The sequence below is a fragment of the Phacochoerus africanus genome, chromosome 12 (assembly GCF_016906955.1).
Source record: "Phacochoerus africanus isolate WHEZ1 chromosome 12, ROS_Pafr_v1, whole genome shotgun sequence".
Classification (NCBI taxonomy): domain Eukaryota; kingdom Metazoa; phylum Chordata; class Mammalia; order Artiodactyla; family Suidae; genus Phacochoerus; species Phacochoerus africanus.
In genome coordinates this window covers 12,953,202-12,971,824 of record NC_062555.1, presented here as the reverse complement: position 1 = coordinate 12,971,824, position 18,623 = coordinate 12,953,202, and the positions used below count along the sequence as shown (strand labels likewise).

Genomic DNA, 18,623 nt, shown 5'->3' with positions numbered 1-18,623 from the left:
TTTTTGCCTTTTCTAGGGCCACTCCCTCGGCATGTGGAGAGTCCTGGGCTAGGGGTCTAATCGGAGCTGTAGCCACCGGCCTATGCCACAGCCACAGCAATGCCAGATCTGAGCCACATCTGTGACCTATACCACAGCTCATGGCAACGCCGGATCCTCAACCCACTGAGCGAGGCCAGGGATCGAACCCACAACCTCATGGTTCCTAGTCGGATTCGTTAACCACTGCGCCACGACAGAACTCCCCTTATATTAGAATTTTGCTTCATCAAATACTATTTGAAATAGGGGAGAATAAGAATTAAATGTCTCTGACCTGAGAGGGAGATTTCACTGTAATATGATTTGTTTCAATATACTTTAACCTGTGTATGAGCTATAATCAAAAGCGAACGGCTCACTTGCAAATTAAGAGACATGACCTATCAAAGTACAGAAGCTTTATTTATTGCTTAAAAACACAGAAGATCTATTTATGACTTAAAATGATGAAGTTAATTTTTGAAAAGTATTGAGTACAGAAATAATGGGTTCAGAACCAATTAAATTAATATCATTGATTTGAAACTAAAAAAAGCTTTTTTTATTATTGTCATTATTTTTGAACTCACTATGTCAACTCAGTAAGTGTTTGTTAATTAAGTTAATTGTTTTGACTGAAGAAAAATAGACTTTCACATTAATGTCATCATTTATTTCGGTCCTTGCATCAGATTTTTTTCTATACTTGGAAAGTTTTCTGCTGGTTTGCAAACTACTTGTCCAATTTTCAAACAAGCTGATTTCATTACAAGAACCATTATATCTACTCAAGGTCTAGAAGACTCTCAGAACAAATGGAAAAATCAAATGTGATTTATGCTGACAAATATGCACTTCCTAGACCAGAATATTTTTACTACCCAAAATGAATATGGAATAGAATTTTTAAAAGAAAGAATATGAACTAGAATGTATTTCTGGAAGGAAAAATAAGGTGCATAAAAAAACAGGAGCAGAAGCAATAAAGGGGGAAAGGACTAGAAAACACGTTGCCTGCAGGTAACACACCCTACTGTAATTTTTCATAAGAGAAAAGCACCTTTTTACTCATAAGAGTGTATCATTAAAATCCCCATATTTTACATTATAACCCTTTTAAGGATATTGTCTACTTCCCGGAAAATCATCTCAGAAAACCAGGTAATTGAGAATCTGAATTTCAATACTTATTCAAGTTTCTGGAAAATAAGTCTTTGAATATATTCATAAAGTGATCGTGGCTAGCCTGGTTTTACAGTGCCACCATATTGATCCAAATCATTGGAAATGTGGCAGATTTGGTTTATGTCATTTGTTTATAATAGCATGGATGGGTCTTGGTTTTCCTGCCTTGAGACCAAAGTACTAAGTTAAGGCATAGTCACGTATCACTTAGAGTGCTGCCAAACTACTCACAGGTAACGGCCATGTACTTAGCCAAAGAAAAGGAAAACAGTTTTTGGAGGAGAGATACTGATCTGTGTGCCACACGGACAAAGTGTGGGCTACTGTACCATGAACTGAATACACAAAGTCAGTTCCTGAAGGACTTTGTGATCTAAGATTCATGAGACATAATTAGAGAGACAGACACAAGCAGATAATTACTAAAAAAATATGAGGATGCGATGGTCGAAACGGGCCTTGATAACCCATATTCCATTGGGCCTTCTGTTCCGTGCAGGAAGCGTTTATCGCTTTGATTGTGATTTTTGAAAGTCGTCTGTAAGACAGATGTTGTTCTAATGCTGATGTTCTTTCTTGGGTGTGCTCTGGAGTCTAGAGTTGGACCACTGCCTTTTTTTTTTTTTTTTTTTGCTTTTTAGAGCCGAATCTCCTGCACATTGGAAGTTCCCAGCCTAGAGGTCAAATCAGAGCTATAGCTGCCAGCCTACACCACAGCCACAGCAATGTGGGATCTGAGCCACATCTGCAGCCTACCCCACAGCTCACAGCAACACCGGATTTTTAACCCATTGAGCGGGGCCAGACATCAAATCCACATCCTCATGGATACTGGCCGGGTTCGTTACCACTGAGCCACGACGGGAACTCCTGGACCACTGCCTTTTGAATGGTGTCTGATTTACCAAGGGTGAGCCTCTGGGTCTTTGCATGCCGACAAGCTGCAGCAGCCATCCCCAACTCTCACCCTGGGGCCTTGGGCCACTAAACGGAGTTTCTGTATCACTTTGGGGGTTGTGTTCCAGCTTCTTTTTCTCTTTTATTTTTTTTATTAAAGTATCATTGATTTACAGTGTTGTGCCAATTTCTGCTGTAGAGCAGAGGGACCCAGTCATACCTATACACACATTCTTTCTCTCACACTATCTTCCATCATATTCTATCCAGGAGATTGGATATAGTTCCCTGTGCTGTACAGTAGGATCTCACTGCTTATCCATGCCAAATGGAATAGTCTGCATCTGTCAACTCCAAACTCCCCCTCCTTCCCCTTCCCTCCCCTTCCCTTTTGGCAACCACAAGTCTGTGCTCGACGTCTCTGAGTCTGTTTCTGTTGTGTAGACAGGTTCATTCGTCCTACATTTTGGATCTGCATGAATGATATCATGTGGTTAATGATTCTTGGCACAGCAGTTTGGAGACATGGTCCCCGGTCCTGTGGGTGCTTCATTCTTCTCTACGAGAAATCAGACCTTACTGCTTCTTCGAAACCTATTTCGCTCATGCTATATTTGTCCAGGATCACTGAATTCACAAGGATAAATATAATATAAATAAATATATAAATTATATTATTATTATATATAAGTAAATATATATATGGATAAATAAATATATATAAATACATATGCTAGTCAACTCAGTGATATATATATGTGTGTATGTATATATATGTGTGTATATATGTATATATGTGTATATAGACACACGCACACACGTTTAATAATATATATATATATAGAGAGAGAGAGAGAGAGAAATTCCAGGTCTCTTTCAGAACAAATTCAATATGATTAACCATATTGCAAATCTGCAATCTAAATCAGACATTAAAAGTATAAAAAAAAAAACCCTCTGATTCTTGAACTGTTATTTTTAACTATGTTAAGAACCTATGTCATTTTACATTTTTAATTGCTTTTATATAATGTCCAGGAGCGTCCTCCGTTCTCCAAGCCAATGATACAAAGCTTAAAAAAGAAACAATGGCTGTGAGGCTCACTCCTGAAGGAGACCTCGGATCCCTCACTCAGAGTCAGCTCACATTTGTATATTTCCATTAGTGAGAAATATCTCCACTGCCTGAAGATTCTAATCTGAAAAGCTGTTTTTATAGTATGTCATTGGCAAGTCGGCTTGCTGAAGAGCATTCTAAGCAGTAATGTTGAAAGCCTTCCATAAACGAGATGACACCGATGTTCTTTTTTTTTTTTTTCCCCTGTCCCGGGTGGCAGTAAAAAAGAACAAATAAAAAGAGAAAAGTATAATTGGCCTGGTAATTGAGCCATGAAAATGTACGCTAAAGAATGGGAACTGAAAGGAAAACCAGAGAAAGGATGGCATTCCAAATAATTCAACTAGCATTTCAAATAAGTCACCGGTTTGTCCTGCCTGGCATACCTGAAAATAGCTGTGTTTGTTTGTTTGTTTGTTTGTTTTTAATTTTGTCACTGTTTAACATCATGGGATTGTCAGCTACACTTCGGCAAGAAACAGGATCCACCTCAGGATTTCCTCACTTCACTAGTGGAATGTGAAGACACATCTTGAAAAGGCTGTCGTTTGATTCCGAGCTTCATTAATTTGACCTTTTGTCCTCATATCAGGAGCATAAAGAAAAACTTTTTTATTAGTGCTGGCTGAGACAGGATAACCCGACAATTCTTCTGCCTCCTCTGCCTCCAATTCTTTGGTTTCAAAGGAAAGTTATGAACAATTTACATTGTGGGATCATTCTGCCAATGATGATATATTCACATATAAAGAGAGAATTTCTCTGCTATCCACTGCAAGCCCCCCTTCCCTCACCACACCCCGAAAACTGAGTCATTATAACACAGTCCCTGTTGAGAACACTGGGCAGAAATATGGACCAAATAGCTAGTGAAAGGACACAATCTGGTTTAATTTCAAAACCTAAAGTGTCTTGGGGAAGGTTGATTTCTGGGCACAGTATGCCACTATGGCTGGTACAATTTCTTAATCCAGCAGCTCTCCTGCTGTAGATATGCTTAACATTAAATAAAAAGCTATGAGTATGAGGACACAATCGAGAGCTCTAACACCGGAAACAGGTACACAGGTGGAGAGGTTAATCGTGGCTGAAGGTAACATTCGCGTGAATGACCTGGTTTTGCTCCCCTTACTTCCTCCCTCCCCCCCCACCCCCGCAGTGCCCCCCATATGCAAATTGAGATGCTAATGCTAAATAGCTAGGGAATTGTAACAAACTGGATGGGAATGACCTGGCACAGCGAGGCACCACTTTTCAGTAACCATACCATTTTGGCATGGACTATAGATTCTCCAGTTGTTCTCTCGACCATCCTGCAGGTACTTGGCAGTTAGGATTAGCTCTTCACGAGAAGTTTTAGTTGGAACGCACTCACTGGTGGTGACGATGGTTATTCACGACAAACCAGTCCACAACACCAGTGAAGACATGTATTGAGTACTACTAGGTTCTAAACACTAGTACCTGGGATAAGGGCACTGAGTCAGACAAAGCCTCTGCCCTTAAGCAGCTTGTATGCCAAGGGAGAGATAGACTCTTCCAAAAATCATATGAATAACCAATAGCTTTATGTGTCCATTTATTGAAGAAGATAAAATAGGGTATTAATAGAGATAGGATTATGTGGGAGTGGAGAAGTTTGCTTAGGTTTTCTGGGGGAGACCTCGCTAAGAGACTAGAGCTGACATTTCAGTTCGATGCTATTGAAAAGAAGGCAGTCATAAGGGGATCTGCAGAAAAATGTTCGGAGGAGGAGATCAATTGAGGGCGAAGACTCTGTCATTGGAACAGAACTGAAAAGTTCAAGATGCAGAAGTGAGGGCTATGTGGCTGGAGCAGGCTTAACAAGAGGAACGATGGGGGTGGCAGGAGATGAAATTGAAGAGGAAGGTGGGGTCAGGGCTTATTTGGTTTCTTGGTCATGATGGGAGGTTGGGCTTTATTCTAAGCATGGTGATAGATACTTTTAGAAGGGATTTTAGCAAGAATAGTAGTGATAAGAAAGTCTGTATTTCCCTTCAATAGGTGTTCAGTCTATGGCATTACTGCAATCTAAAAACCAGCAATCCCGCTCCTGGGCATCTATCCAGAGAAAATCATAATTGGAAAAGATACATACACCCCAATGTTCATTGCATTTATAATAGCCAAGACATGGAAGCAACCTAAATATCAACAGAGGATTGGATAAAGAAGATGTAGGAGTTCCTGTTGTGGCTCAGTGGTTAATGAATCTAACTAGGAACCATGAGGTTGTGGGTTTGATCCCTGGCTTCGTTCAGTGGGTTAAGGACCCAGCGTTGCCGTGAGCTGTGGTGTAAGTCACAGACACAGCTAGGATCTGGCGTTGCTATGGCTGTGGTGTAGGCCAGCGGCTACAGCTCCAATTCGACCCCTAGCCCGGGAACCTCCATATGCTGCAGGTGCAGACCTAGAAAAGACAAAAAAAAAAAAAGAAGATGTGGTACATATATACAATGGAATATTATTCAGCCATAAGAAAAGAATGAAATAATGTCATTAGCAGCAACATGGATGGATAGAGATTTATCATAATGAAAGAAGTATGCCAGGCAGAGAAAGACAAATACCATATGATGTCACTCATATGTGGAATCTAATAAAAATGATACAGAATAATTTGTAAAACAGAAACAAACTCATCAATTTCAAAACCAATCTTACGGTTACATAGGGGAAAACATGGGGGGAAAGAGAGGAATTAGAAGGATAGGTATAACATATACACACTACTGCGTAAGTAGGTAACTAAAAAGAACCTACCGCAAAGCACAGGGAAATCTACTCAATCACTAGGTATAACTGATTCACTTTACCGTACACCTGAAATTAATACATCATAAGTCAACTACATTCCAACAAAATTAAAAAAAATAGTAATAACCCATTGCCAAGCAACTAGCTTCTGATAATAGATGGCTTTTCTCCAAGCTCAAGGTGGCTTTTGAATTCTCAGTCTAAGGGTGAGCTGTGGGCACAGAATTATATGAAAAACTCTGCTTGGATGGAATTACACCAGCCTGAATGACCAGGGAGAATAGGACATTTTTTGGTGACAAGATTGCAGTTAAAATCATATCAATTTTTTTTTTTAGGGCCATACTCACAGCGCATGAAGGTTCCGAGGCTAGGGGTCAAATCAGAGGTGTAGCCGTTGGCCTCCTCCACAGCCACAGCAATGCCAGATCTGAGCCACATCTGTGACCTACACCACAGCTCACGGCAACACCGGATCCTTAACCCAGTGAGCGAGGCCAGGGATTGAGCCTGCATCCTCATGGATGCTAGTCAGATTCATTTCCACTGAGCCACTCCATAGTTAAAAACATAACTTCATACTGGAAAATCATTCATTTCCACTGAGGGGAACCCAGCAGTTAAAATCATATCAATTTTTGATCATTTTATTGGTAAAGTTTAAATATAAAAAGTAGGTAACATATATTAATCCTAAGTATGCAATTCACTGAATTTTTATTTCATTGTATACCATGTAATTACCATTCGAATCAAGATAAAATGGAGTTCCCATTGTGGCTCAGTGAGTTAAGAACCCAGCATAGTGTCCGTGAGGATGCAGCTCCAATCCCTGGCCTTGCCCAGTGGGTTAAGGATATGGCATTGCCGTAAAGTGTGGTATAGGCTGCAGATGTGACTCGGAGTCAGGGTTACCATAGCTGTGGCATCATCCTCAACTGCAGTTCCGATTCGACCTCTAGCCTGTGAAATTCCATATGTTGAAGGTGTGGCCTTAAAAAGAAAAAAAAAAATCAAGATAATTCCATTGGTCCCTGAATATTTGATAAAATATACCACTATCAAATATCCAGGGACTGATGATATAGAATCATCAGTCAGGCCAACTTCAGACATGGTCTATAAGTACAATGGAATATTATTCAGCCTTAAAGAGGAAGGAGATTTTGAAACATGCTATGATGTGGATAAACGTTGAGAATGTCATGCTAAGTGAAATAAGCCAGTAACAAAAAGATAAACACTGTATAATGCCACGTATAGGAGGTACCTAGAGTAGTGAGATTATAGACAGAAAGTAGGATGATATTGCCAGAAGCTGAAAAAGTGGGGAAGGGACAGCTATCTAAAGAGTATAAAGTTTCAGTTTTGTGAGACAAATAGAGTCTTGGTGATGGGTTACACAAAAATGTAAATGTACTTAACACCACTGAACTGCACACCTAAGGATAATTAAGGTGATAAATTTATACAATATCTGTTTTACCACAATTTATATATAGAGGATTTAGCTAAAGCAGTGACTAGAAGAAAATGTATAGCTTTAAATGCTTCTCACATAAAAGAAGTATGTAATTAATAAACTAAGCTTCCACATTACAATGATAGAAAAAAACTAAAGCCAAAGGAAATAAAGAAAGTAAATAACAGCCATGATGCTGGAAAAAGATGAAATACTAAACAACCATCAAAATGATGTAAAAAATGGCCATTAAAAAGATAATTAAATTGATAAACACATAGCAAGACTGATCGAGAATAAAAGAGAAAAAAAACAAATCCCAATATCAGAAACAAAAGAGATTTTACATATACACTTATTTATGTCTTACAGTTATTAAAATCATGACAACAATATTATAAATAATGCAATGCCAATAAATTCTACACTTTGAATAAAATGGGAAAACTCCTTGAAAAACCACAACTGGAGTTTCCGTCATGGCGCAGTGGTTAACAAATCCGACTAGGAACCATGAGGTTGCGGGTTCGATCGCTGCCCTCGCTCAGTGGGTTAACGATCCGGTGTTGCCCGTGAGCTGTGGTGTAGGTCGCGGATGTGGCTCGGATCCCGCGTTGCTGTGGCTCTGGCGTAGGCTGGCGGCTCCAGCTCCGATTCGACCCCTAGCCTGGGAACCTCCATATGCCGCAAGAGCGGCCCAAGAAATGGCAAAAAAGACAAAAAAAAAGAAAAAGAAAAAAGAAAAACCACGACTTACCAAATTCTGAATCGACTAATATCGATGAAAGAAGTTGAATGTGGAATAAGGACTCTGCCCACAAATGAAACTCTAAGCCCAGATTGTTTCACTTGCGAAACAATCTCTAACATTTAAGAAGGAAATAATGCGTATAGAAATGTTTTGGGAAAACAGAGAAGGGGACACTCCCTAAGACATTTTACCAGGTCAGTATAACTCTGCACCCAATCTGACAAAGAAATTATATGCAAAGAAAATTACAGGTCAATATTTCTCATGAACATACACAAAAAAGTCTTCAGCAATTTACTAGCAAATTGAACCCAGCGTTACATGAAAAAATTATAAAAAATAACCACCTGGGATTTATTCCAGAAATACAAAATTGGTTTAACATTTGGAAATCAACCAGTGTAATTTAGCCCATCAATAAGAAGAAAAGGGACAATATGTACTCTATCTGACCATCTCGACAGAGGCAGAAATAAAACATTTGACAAAATTAAACACACATTCATGATTTAAAACAATCCAAAAAAACCCAAGCAAATCTAAAAATAGAAGGGCATTTTCTCAGTCTGGTAAAGGGCATCTGCGAAAAACCTTTTGTTAACTGTGTAGAATAGTGAAATATCAAAAACTTGGTCTCCCTAAAAGCAGAAACAACGAAAGAATCTCTTATAGACGCAGCTCAGATCCGTAGGCCGACAGCTGCAGCTCTAATTCAACCCCTAGCCTGAGAACTTCCATATACTGTGTGTACCACCCTAAAAAGACTGAATAAATAAACAAATAAAACTAAAACAGTTAAACACTCTTTATTTGCAAACAATATAATCAGATATATAGAAAGTTCTAAGAATCTGCCCCCTGAAAACAATCTTATTAATTAATAATGAATTCAGCAAAGCTGTAGTATATAAAGTCAACATACAAAAAGCAGTGGCATTTCTATACACCAACAGCAAACCACCGGAAAACGAAATTTTACATTTCCGTCAGGAGTAGCATTAGAAAGTGTATGTGGAAGTAATTTTTGATAGGATACCTGTAGTACCTTTCCAGGTGAAGCTACAACACGTAACTGAGAGGAATTAAGAAAGCCTTTAATAAATGGAGGAAAATATATGCATAACTTGGAAGAATCAATATCGTTAAAATATCAATTCTTGGCAAACTGATCTTAGGGATTCCATGTCCATACCATGCAAAACCAATCAAAATCCCATTGGATATTTTTTTTTAGTAGAAATTGACAAGTTAATTCTAAAAGTTTAAAAGACACAGAAGAAAAGATAAATGAAAACATAACGCCCGCAAAAGGACTTCTACAAGGAGAGATGCAGGAGCCTTCTCTACAACAGGCAAATACCATCAACAAACAGAATGTCCAATGATAGGAGAGTGAACAAACAAATTGTATTACGTTCATAGAATGCAACTCACCTTCGTCATAAGAAAGCATGAACTACTGATATAGACAGCACAACATAAATCTCTAAAACGGTGTGTTGAGCAAAAAAGGGCAGACATGAGCGTGTGTACTGTTTGATGGCATTTCTATGAAGCTCAAGAACAGGCAAAGGTCATCTGTACGTACTGGCAACTGTGAGTGGTTGCTGATGGGGGGGAACAAATCGGAAGGGAGCACAAGAGGATTTTCTGGGCTGTGGGAAATGTTCTCTATCTTGATCTGGCGATGGGTTATACGGATGCATAATTTGTCACAGGGCATCGAATTGTACTGTAGACTTAAAGTCTGGGCATGTCACCTATCCAACATTTAATAATTTTTTTATTAAAAAGTGAAAAGATAAACAAAATGTACTCATAAATCTTCTGCCCAAATAACTCTCATGGTGACTGTCAGCCGTAGAAAACAAAGAGTACCCTCGGCAGGACACACACCCAAGCTCAGCCTGTTTTGAAATATAATAAACTAGAGAGGCTCTCTTTAGGGCTTAGAATCTGATCTCATGCCTTCGAATGCAACAGGGTAATTATACATTAAAGGTGAGAAGATTAAAAATAGAACCTCCCAAATTTCCCTGGAAATAGACCTGCCCCTGAGGCAGCGGCCACAGCTGGACCCCAGGATTGATCATTGTTCCTGCTGTCCCTCAGCCTTGTTTCGAAGACAGAAGTGGGTCACTTGGTCTCCATGGCTTTCACAGAGGCTGCCAACAGGAGGGTTAGTCAGGTCACTGGCTTTCTGAGAAACATCCCCCAAGAAACACACTCAGACTGTCTGCTTCCTAGCTGAGCCCGATGGAATGGGATTGTAAACGTGAGTGTTGGAGGGGGAAGTATGCCCCAAATTCACCTGGTAAATCCCAACCATGAGGATGTATTTTTGTTCTCTAGTCCAGCTCCCCAACAGACTAATTGGGAATCGTGTGAAGCGTTGCCATGGAATACAGGACAGGGATGATTACTCGCTGCTTTATGCCTCTGGCTACCAGTAAACACGTGCTCTAGAGAGAAATAGATTCCAGACTTGCCAGAATGAAAGCAGGGATTGGCTGGAAGGGTTATAAACTCTAGCTCTCTCCATTCCTTCTATAAGGGCACAGTAGAAAACAAATCCTTGTATTATCCAGCTGTCAACCTTGATCCCACTGAATCTTAAATGACAGCCATTTGCACCAACAGGATCCAAATACATCCTGAATTTTACTTTAGTTATGAACCATGAAGCTATGACAACAGACACATCAGGTCATCTTGATGATATTGTCAAGAGAGAACTCTTCTTGATGACTGTCAGAAAACTTGATTACTTTTCCATCGGCTAGGCACACAATCATAAACATTTTAAGAAAGGAGCTAAATATCCAAGCATTCGTTTATCCGAATTCCACAATTTCGACTGCTCTTTGATAGCTGTTTGGCCAGAGGATGATCAGTTAAAACACTAGATCCTAGATGCATTTTAGTAACAGCCATGGGTGTGGTCAATGAAATCAGTTGCAAATGCCAGTACAGAGAATAGCTCCCCCCCTTTTATTGCATCATGAGTTCTGTTTATCATCTATTTTGTTAGTTAGCCCATGTCTCACTCCTAAGCAAACTCCCCGAACCTACTGCCTGGCTTTTTATATAAGACAGTCCAGTGAAAGGAGTTCCCCGTCAAACCCGCACATACAACCATCCCACGAGACCCTCCATCATTTCTTCATGATCCTATAAAAGGGACAAAGGGGAAGACAAACATTTATGGAGAGGGAGATTTTTCCCATAATGGCCTCAATAAATATGTTTGTTGTAGAGAAATAAATGTGGAGAGAAGACACGCAAGCCTGATGTTGAAGAAAGGATTGTTCATGCTTAATACATTGGAGAAATTTCCAAGAGCTGTTCAACCATGTTAAAAAATATTACCCCTGTAATGCTGCCAAGGACAGGGAGACCTATGGTGACCAGTGAATAAGTGCTGGCCGTTCAAGTTAAAGTGCCTGGGGGCAGAAATAATTTACGTACCCAATTTTTCCAGCATGTCAACAACTGAAATTTCAAGGAGGAATACATGTATCATGGGCATAAGGGCTACTTGTGTACACACACACACACACACACACACACGCGTATACACATACACTGGGGAGTCCCTGAAATTTGCCTTCTTTTTTTTTTCCCCAGAAAGACAAAAATAGAGCAGAGGAAAATGTGTGGTCCACTTCCACTGATAAGGGCGCTATCATTTCTTCCATATCCCAGGATTATCTGTGGGCTATGAAAACAGTGCTAAAAACAATCCAAGGATGCAGAATAATTGCAGGTATGGTGTCAAAGGCAGTGGCATGCTTTAGTGACAAACAATGCAAAGAAAAGCCACCTGTCTCGAAGCTACTTCAAACTTTCTCCTCCAAAGCAAATTACTGCAATTATTAAATCAGGAGGATGCCATGGTTCTTTCTTCCAAGGGAGACTGTTCACCAGTAATAAGACAGTTAAAAATTCTGATTTCACAATGGAACTGGGTTGGTACAAAATCCCTCTCTGCCTGTGGCAAAATTTATGGCAACTCTGAAAGCTCTCTGCCAATCACAATTAGAATCACGAAACTGAACTAGTATTGCAGGTCATATAACCAACTCTTCAAGGAGAGGATGACAAGATGGATAGGAATTTAATGGATTTATGGTATTAGAAAATGAAGAAAAATACCTGTCTGGACTAATCATAAACTTTTCTTTAGCAGCAATTAACCTCATGTTGAAATACTATGTGGCGGCTATGTAACTGATAGCACTTAAGGAAAGCGATGAATGTGTAATTGTCTGGAGCTCTTTAGGAAGAAAGAGCTCTTGGAAATGAACGTTTTCACCAAATCATATAACATTGTGCTTATATTCAGAATGTGCTTCAAAGCATATTTTAGGGATTTAGCTTACAAGGAAAGAGAAGCCAGCATTGGCCCCAGCACCAAGTACAACGACCAAAACGTATCTGCTGCTCCAAAAATTCTTGCTAAATAATTAAGTGAATGGATAGACCTGAAGAAGGGTATCCGGTTTGTCCAATTAACACAGGACACATGTGAAAGGCGCAGAGCAGCAGAATGGAACCTAAAATTAGAGGACGAGGCTATAAGTCCCTTCAGAGCAGCAACTGGACCTTTGGTGTCAACATTACAATTCTTTTCTCTCTTCCTCCCCCGTTTACATCCGACGCTTAACACAGCGGCTGGGACACAACGGGCACGCGAATATTTGTTAAAAATATACTCAAGAGATAAAATTATTCCCAGGCGCTGTCTCAGGTAAAAACGGTGTCTGGTCCCTGACCCTACACTAGGTCATCTATCATCCCTTAATGTCCTCCAGCACGTATTTTATCCTAAAACAATCAGGAATAGTCTTCTCCCAGGGTGGGAGGGAAATAAATGAGTACAACTTGAACAAAAGGATCCTTTAGCTATTAGATTGCACTTGACTTGCCTTGATGTCCATGATATTCCTACAGCCTCTGTCCCTGATTTTTTACCTGATTTGGGCTGCTTGAGTGGCCTACTATGGCAGGTGTTTGAAATGGTACCACCTCTTGCTCACCTGGGTCCAAGCCTTGGGCCCACCATCTTCTTTGACCTTGGTAGGCACATGTCCTTTGACCCAGAGAGACACATGAACTGACTTCATCAGTCTCTTATTCTCTCTCTCTTGCTTTCTCTGAATCCTCTTTTGATCCCTAATTGTCTTTAGAATCCCACACCATAGTATAACGTTGCTGGTCTTGTGAATTGGAGAATGGAGCGCTATTAACATGCACTATTGATGCATGCTTTGGTTTCAAAATACATTACTTGATGATCTTAATTTGGATTCACAGAAATATTTATTAGGAGGCTTGTAATTTTTTAATTAAAAAGCTGTAAATTAAGTATGAGTAAAACCCATGGAATGCATGATGGAAGACAGCAAGCTATGGAATGCTGATTTAATCCTTGCGAAATAAGTTGAATTTTTGCAACTCAAACTGTGTTTGAATTGACCAACAAATAGCCCGAAATGCTATTTTCATGGGTGTGTGTGAACGTTCTGTGGCAATTTAGAAAGTATTCTGTGATTCATCATAGAAATCATCATATAATTTATTGTGCAAATTGAGACACTTTCGACGGTGAAAGAATGCATAATGAATCATTTTACTAGGACAGCAGGCATAAATGGATATTTTTTGTGTGTGAGAAAACTGAGATGTGTGGTCACTTCTAAAGACATGACCAGGACACCTTTTAATAAAGCTGACAGACACCTGGCGGTAACCTGCCTGGAAACTTGCATCTGAGAAATTCTGGTCAGCAGGTGCCCACAGTGAGCCAGATTGTGAGTCATCATTCTGGAAGAAAACTGGGTTTTTGGTTTGGACTTCAGCAGTGTTTCATAACCTGTTTCCTAGAGACCTGCCAAGTTCTGGGCTGAACACATGGACTCTCAGAAATCATCCATCTTGAATTGTTTGGGGCAAAAATGGATTTCGGAATTCTGGGGAAAATAGTATGAGTTTTATGAAGCAGAAACGACGAATAGAAATATATACATACAAGAGTGGTAGGGCAAAGGGGCAAATGGATATGAGAACTCTTGGGAAACAGGACAAAAAAAATGTGACAGGTAGTTCATGGCTTTCTGGAGGTATATATGACATCGTGACTAAATTGGAAAATTAAGTTCTAAAAGAAGTCTTCGGTTACTGTTTTGATATTTAAGTTTCAGGGAATTTTCAAAACCAGTGGTCGAAGTAGAATCTAATTCTCCTTAAGGTATCTCTCTCTCTCTCTACCTGTCTATCCACCTACCTACCTGTTTGCTTATTTATTTTCAGCTGCACCCGTGGCATATGGAAGTTCCTGGGCCAGGAATCAAATCCAAACCTGAGCTGCAACCTACGCCATAGTGGCAGCAACGCTGGATCCTTAAGTCACTCCGGTGGGGGAGGGGGTGTTATTGAACTGGTGCCTTAAGGTCTTTAAAGGCATTTGCACTTGAATTACCCCAGGGACATCCCTTTACCTGTGTCTTCTTGTCCTGGATTCGGATAGTTTCATATTCTCCTGGCATGAAGTTCCGAGGTAGGTAGAATTCTAAGATGGTTCCAAGATTTCTGTTCTCTGGTCTTCCCACCCTTCCTTCCCTTGAGTGTAGCTGGGACCTGTGAATATGATAGGATTGTCATTCCTTTACTGCATAATAATATATGACAAAGATATTGGGATTGTCCCTCTCATGATTACTTCACTGCAAACTGACTTTTGGTAAAACTTGGTGAGGACCAGACAGGCTTGTTAGAACCTTCTGAATGGAACAAAGCCTCCCGGCCACAGGCAGTGGCTGGAAAACCACAGGCTATGATGCCACAACTGCACAAAGCAAACCCCAGAGCGGCAAGGGATTTAACTGCCCATGCTCACAACTTCTGCCCAACTCACCGATCAGACAGCTTTCTCTCCTCCTGGGGAAGGAGTGGGGGCAAGGCAGAAAGATGATTCTAAGGAAGTGGTATCCATGTGGAATTATGAAGACAGAGAAGAGTAAGTTTTTTCTTCATCTGAGTCCTAGGAATATGTAATCGATCAGCTTTCCGTTACTTAATGTTGAATCTAAATGGCACAGATCAATTGAAAGACTTATGTCCCATCGGTTGAAAGAGTAATGTGGGATTATATACAAACTCTCTTAATAATAAAGGCAAAAGACCTGATTTAAAAAGGGACAAAAGATTTGGGCAGACACTTCACCAAAGAAGACACATAGCTGGAGTTCCTGTTGTGGCTCAGTGGATTAAGCACCTGACTAGTATCCACGAGGATGTGGGTCTGATCCCTGAGTTAAGGATCTGCCTTGCCACAAGCTGTGCAATAAATGCCACTCAGATCTTGTGTTGCTGTGGCTGTGGTGGAGGCAACAGCTGCAACTCTGAATCGACCCCTAGCCTGGGAACGTCCATATGCTGCAGGCGTAGCCCTAAAAAGATTAAAAAAAAATATGTATAGCCAATAAGCCACTAAAATATGTTCACATCATTAGTCATGAAGACTAATTTCCCTAGGACTAATTAAGGAAATGAAAATTAAAACCACAATGAATAACCAATACACACCCACTAGAATGGCTAAAATTAAGACGTCTAATAATACCAAGTGTTGGCAAAGATATGGAGCAAGTATAATTCTCATATGTTACCTGTGGGGATGCAAAATAGTATAGCTACTATGAAAAGCAGTTTGACAGTAGCTTATAAAATTAAATATATACTTAGCTCCCAATTCAACAATTCCACTCCTAACTTCTTATGTGAGAGGAATGAAAACACAGGTCTTGTGCAAAGAGTTGTAAACGACTATTCATAGCAACTTTATTCATATTAGTCAAAGTTTGAAAACAATCCAGCTGACGAACAATTGGTGAATCCATGAAAAAGGAGTAGAGCCATGCAGTACAATGCTTATCAGGAATAAGCAGGAATAAGGCAGGTCAGAAATAGCTGGAAGCCAGATGTGGAGGGGAAATGTTGACTTGAGAGGGAGAAGGAGGGAACATTTGGGGGTGCTGGGGATATTCCATACCTCGATTAGGGTGGCTATTACATGATTACATGCACTTGTCAAGTCGCAGGAGACCAACACTCACGATGAGTGAATTTCACTTTACATAAAGGTTGCAATTTCAGTGCTAAGCTTAACCTCTCAGGGCAGGGGAGAGTGGTAACCAGGGCTGCTGCTGGTGGTTAGGTGAGGGGTGTTGTGAAACCGTGTTGCCGAACGCAGAATGCACCTTTGAGAGCCCCAGGGCTCCCAGCTATCCACCAGCTTGTATCATCTTCCTGCCTTGCCCCACCCAGAGGCACACAGCACCCTAAATCTGAACTGGTAATAGAATGGCCTTCTAAAGCCTTTAAAAAAAAAAAAAAAAAAAAACTCTAGACAAGTCTTTATTTATTTATTTATTTTTTAGGGCCACCCCTGCGGCATATGGAGGTTCCCAGGCTAGGGGTCAAATCAGAGCTGTAGCTGCTGGCTTACACCACAGCTCACGGCAAGGCCAGATCCTTAACCCACTGAGCAAGGCCAGAGATCAAACCTGTGTCCTCATGGATGCTCGTCAGATTCGTTTTCACTGAGCCACAAAGGGAGCTCTGCCTTCTAAAGCTTTAATTGGGAAATCTTATCCACACCAGGGTAAAAGCCTTAGCTAGGTATGAGGCTTTAGCACACTCAGTAGAATGGGGATTGACTGGATACGCACACACACAGGGGACACCCCTTGTCTGTCTACTTGGTGCCGGGTCACCTGGGCCCCATGACCCCCCAATGCTGGAATCACCCAGACGACTTAATGTCAACTCCATGGGGTTGGGGTGGATATTACCCTTCCCCTGCCCCAAGTTGCATCGTGGGCTCATAATCCAGGGCCAGCAGGAGTGTTTCACCCGCTCCCCCGCTCCAGCCACAGTATTTGCTTCATGGACGGTCATGTGACCCCAGCAGGAGGACAGGAGATGCGTTCCTCAAGGCAAAACTCCAGCCCTCAGTCCTTTCTTTGTGCCTCATGGGAGGCCGCCTGGGAAAGCAGCCAAAAGCTAAAAGCAAAACTGAGAGGTGAAAACAAGCAGAGCCCTGACAGCGCTTTCTGGCCCTTGAATCTCACCACGCAGGGACCGTCCCGATCCCGGAGCCAATAAATGTCTCTCGTGTTTACGTCGGTGGGAGCTGAATGTCTATCACAGGCGCTGAAAGAGGGGCCGCTGTGACAGAACAAAGCCTAGACGACCTTACAGGATAGAGCAAAAACTGAAATGCAGAAAACGTTGCTGGAACTTACAGGCAGTGTTAGAGGCAGGAAATACCGAATATTTAACTGGCGTCAAGACCCTCCCTCATCCTTAAATGACCCCTCGCGCACGTGGTAACACTGAATCGGTAGCTCAAGCTTTCCAGGAGCCGTTTTGGAATCCACTGCGCAGTCTACATGCTCCCGGGAGGCTGGCGGAATCAGAGCTTTAAGACTGTTCAGTGACTCCTCTTCTACGACTTTCAAGTCCATGTTCTCAGCCATTGATAAGCAAGGAGATCTTCTTTCATAAGGTGGAAAAAGCTCAGGTCTGAGTAGGATGAGAAAGGGCCTGGCGCAAATGAACCTACTTACAAAACAGAAACAGACGCACAGACATAGAGAACAGACCTGTGGTTGCCACAGGGGAGGGCGTGGGATGGACTGGGAATTTGGGGTTGGTAGAGGCAAACTATTATACATTTTTTTTTCGTCTTTTTGTCTTTTAGGGCTGCACTGTGGCATACAGAGGTTCCCAGGCTAGGGGTCCAATCAGAACTGCAGCCGCCAGCATACACCACAGCAATGTGGGATCCAAGCCACATCTGCGACCCACACCCAGAGCTCACAGCAACACCAGACCCTTAACTAACTGAGTGAGGCCAGGGATTGATGCTAGTCAGATGCTAGTCGGATTTGCTAACCACTGAGCCACAATGGGAACTCCTACAGTTTTTTCAGCCTGGATAAGCAATGAGGTCCTACCGTACAGCATAGGAAACACTATCCAATCTCTTGGGATAGAGCACGATGGAAGATAGTATGAGAGAAAGAATGTGTGTGTGTGCGTGCGTGCGTGTGTGTGTGTGTGTGTGACTGGGTCACTTTGCTGTACAGTAGAAAACTGACAGAACACTAAAACAAATATAATGGAAAAAAATCAAAATCTTTAAAAAAAGAATATATATATTAGCACAACACTGTAAATCAACTATACTTCAATAAAAAAAGAATGGATGTGGCATAGAAAAATATAATAAATTTTAAAAAATAAGCATTTAAAAGTAAAATAATTTTTTTTAAAAAAAAAAAAGGACATAGCAGTAGCAACACCAAGACCTCCTCGTGGGATTTCACAGCCATTAGACGAGGAAA

General features: G+C 40.9%; 1 long non-coding RNA gene across 1 annotated transcript in view; it reads right to left on the bottom strand.

Moving 5' to 3' along the window:
• LOC125112595 (uncharacterized) overlaps positions 1–18,623 on the bottom strand; it is a 187,505-nt gene that overhangs the window by 115,715 nt on the left and 53,167 nt on the right. Inside the window, exon 2 of the long non-coding RNA XR_007131193.1 lies at positions 14,712–14,850. This is a non-coding gene — a long non-coding RNA (uncharacterized LOC125112595). The remainder of the gene's footprint in view (positions 1–14,711; positions 14,851–18,623) is intronic.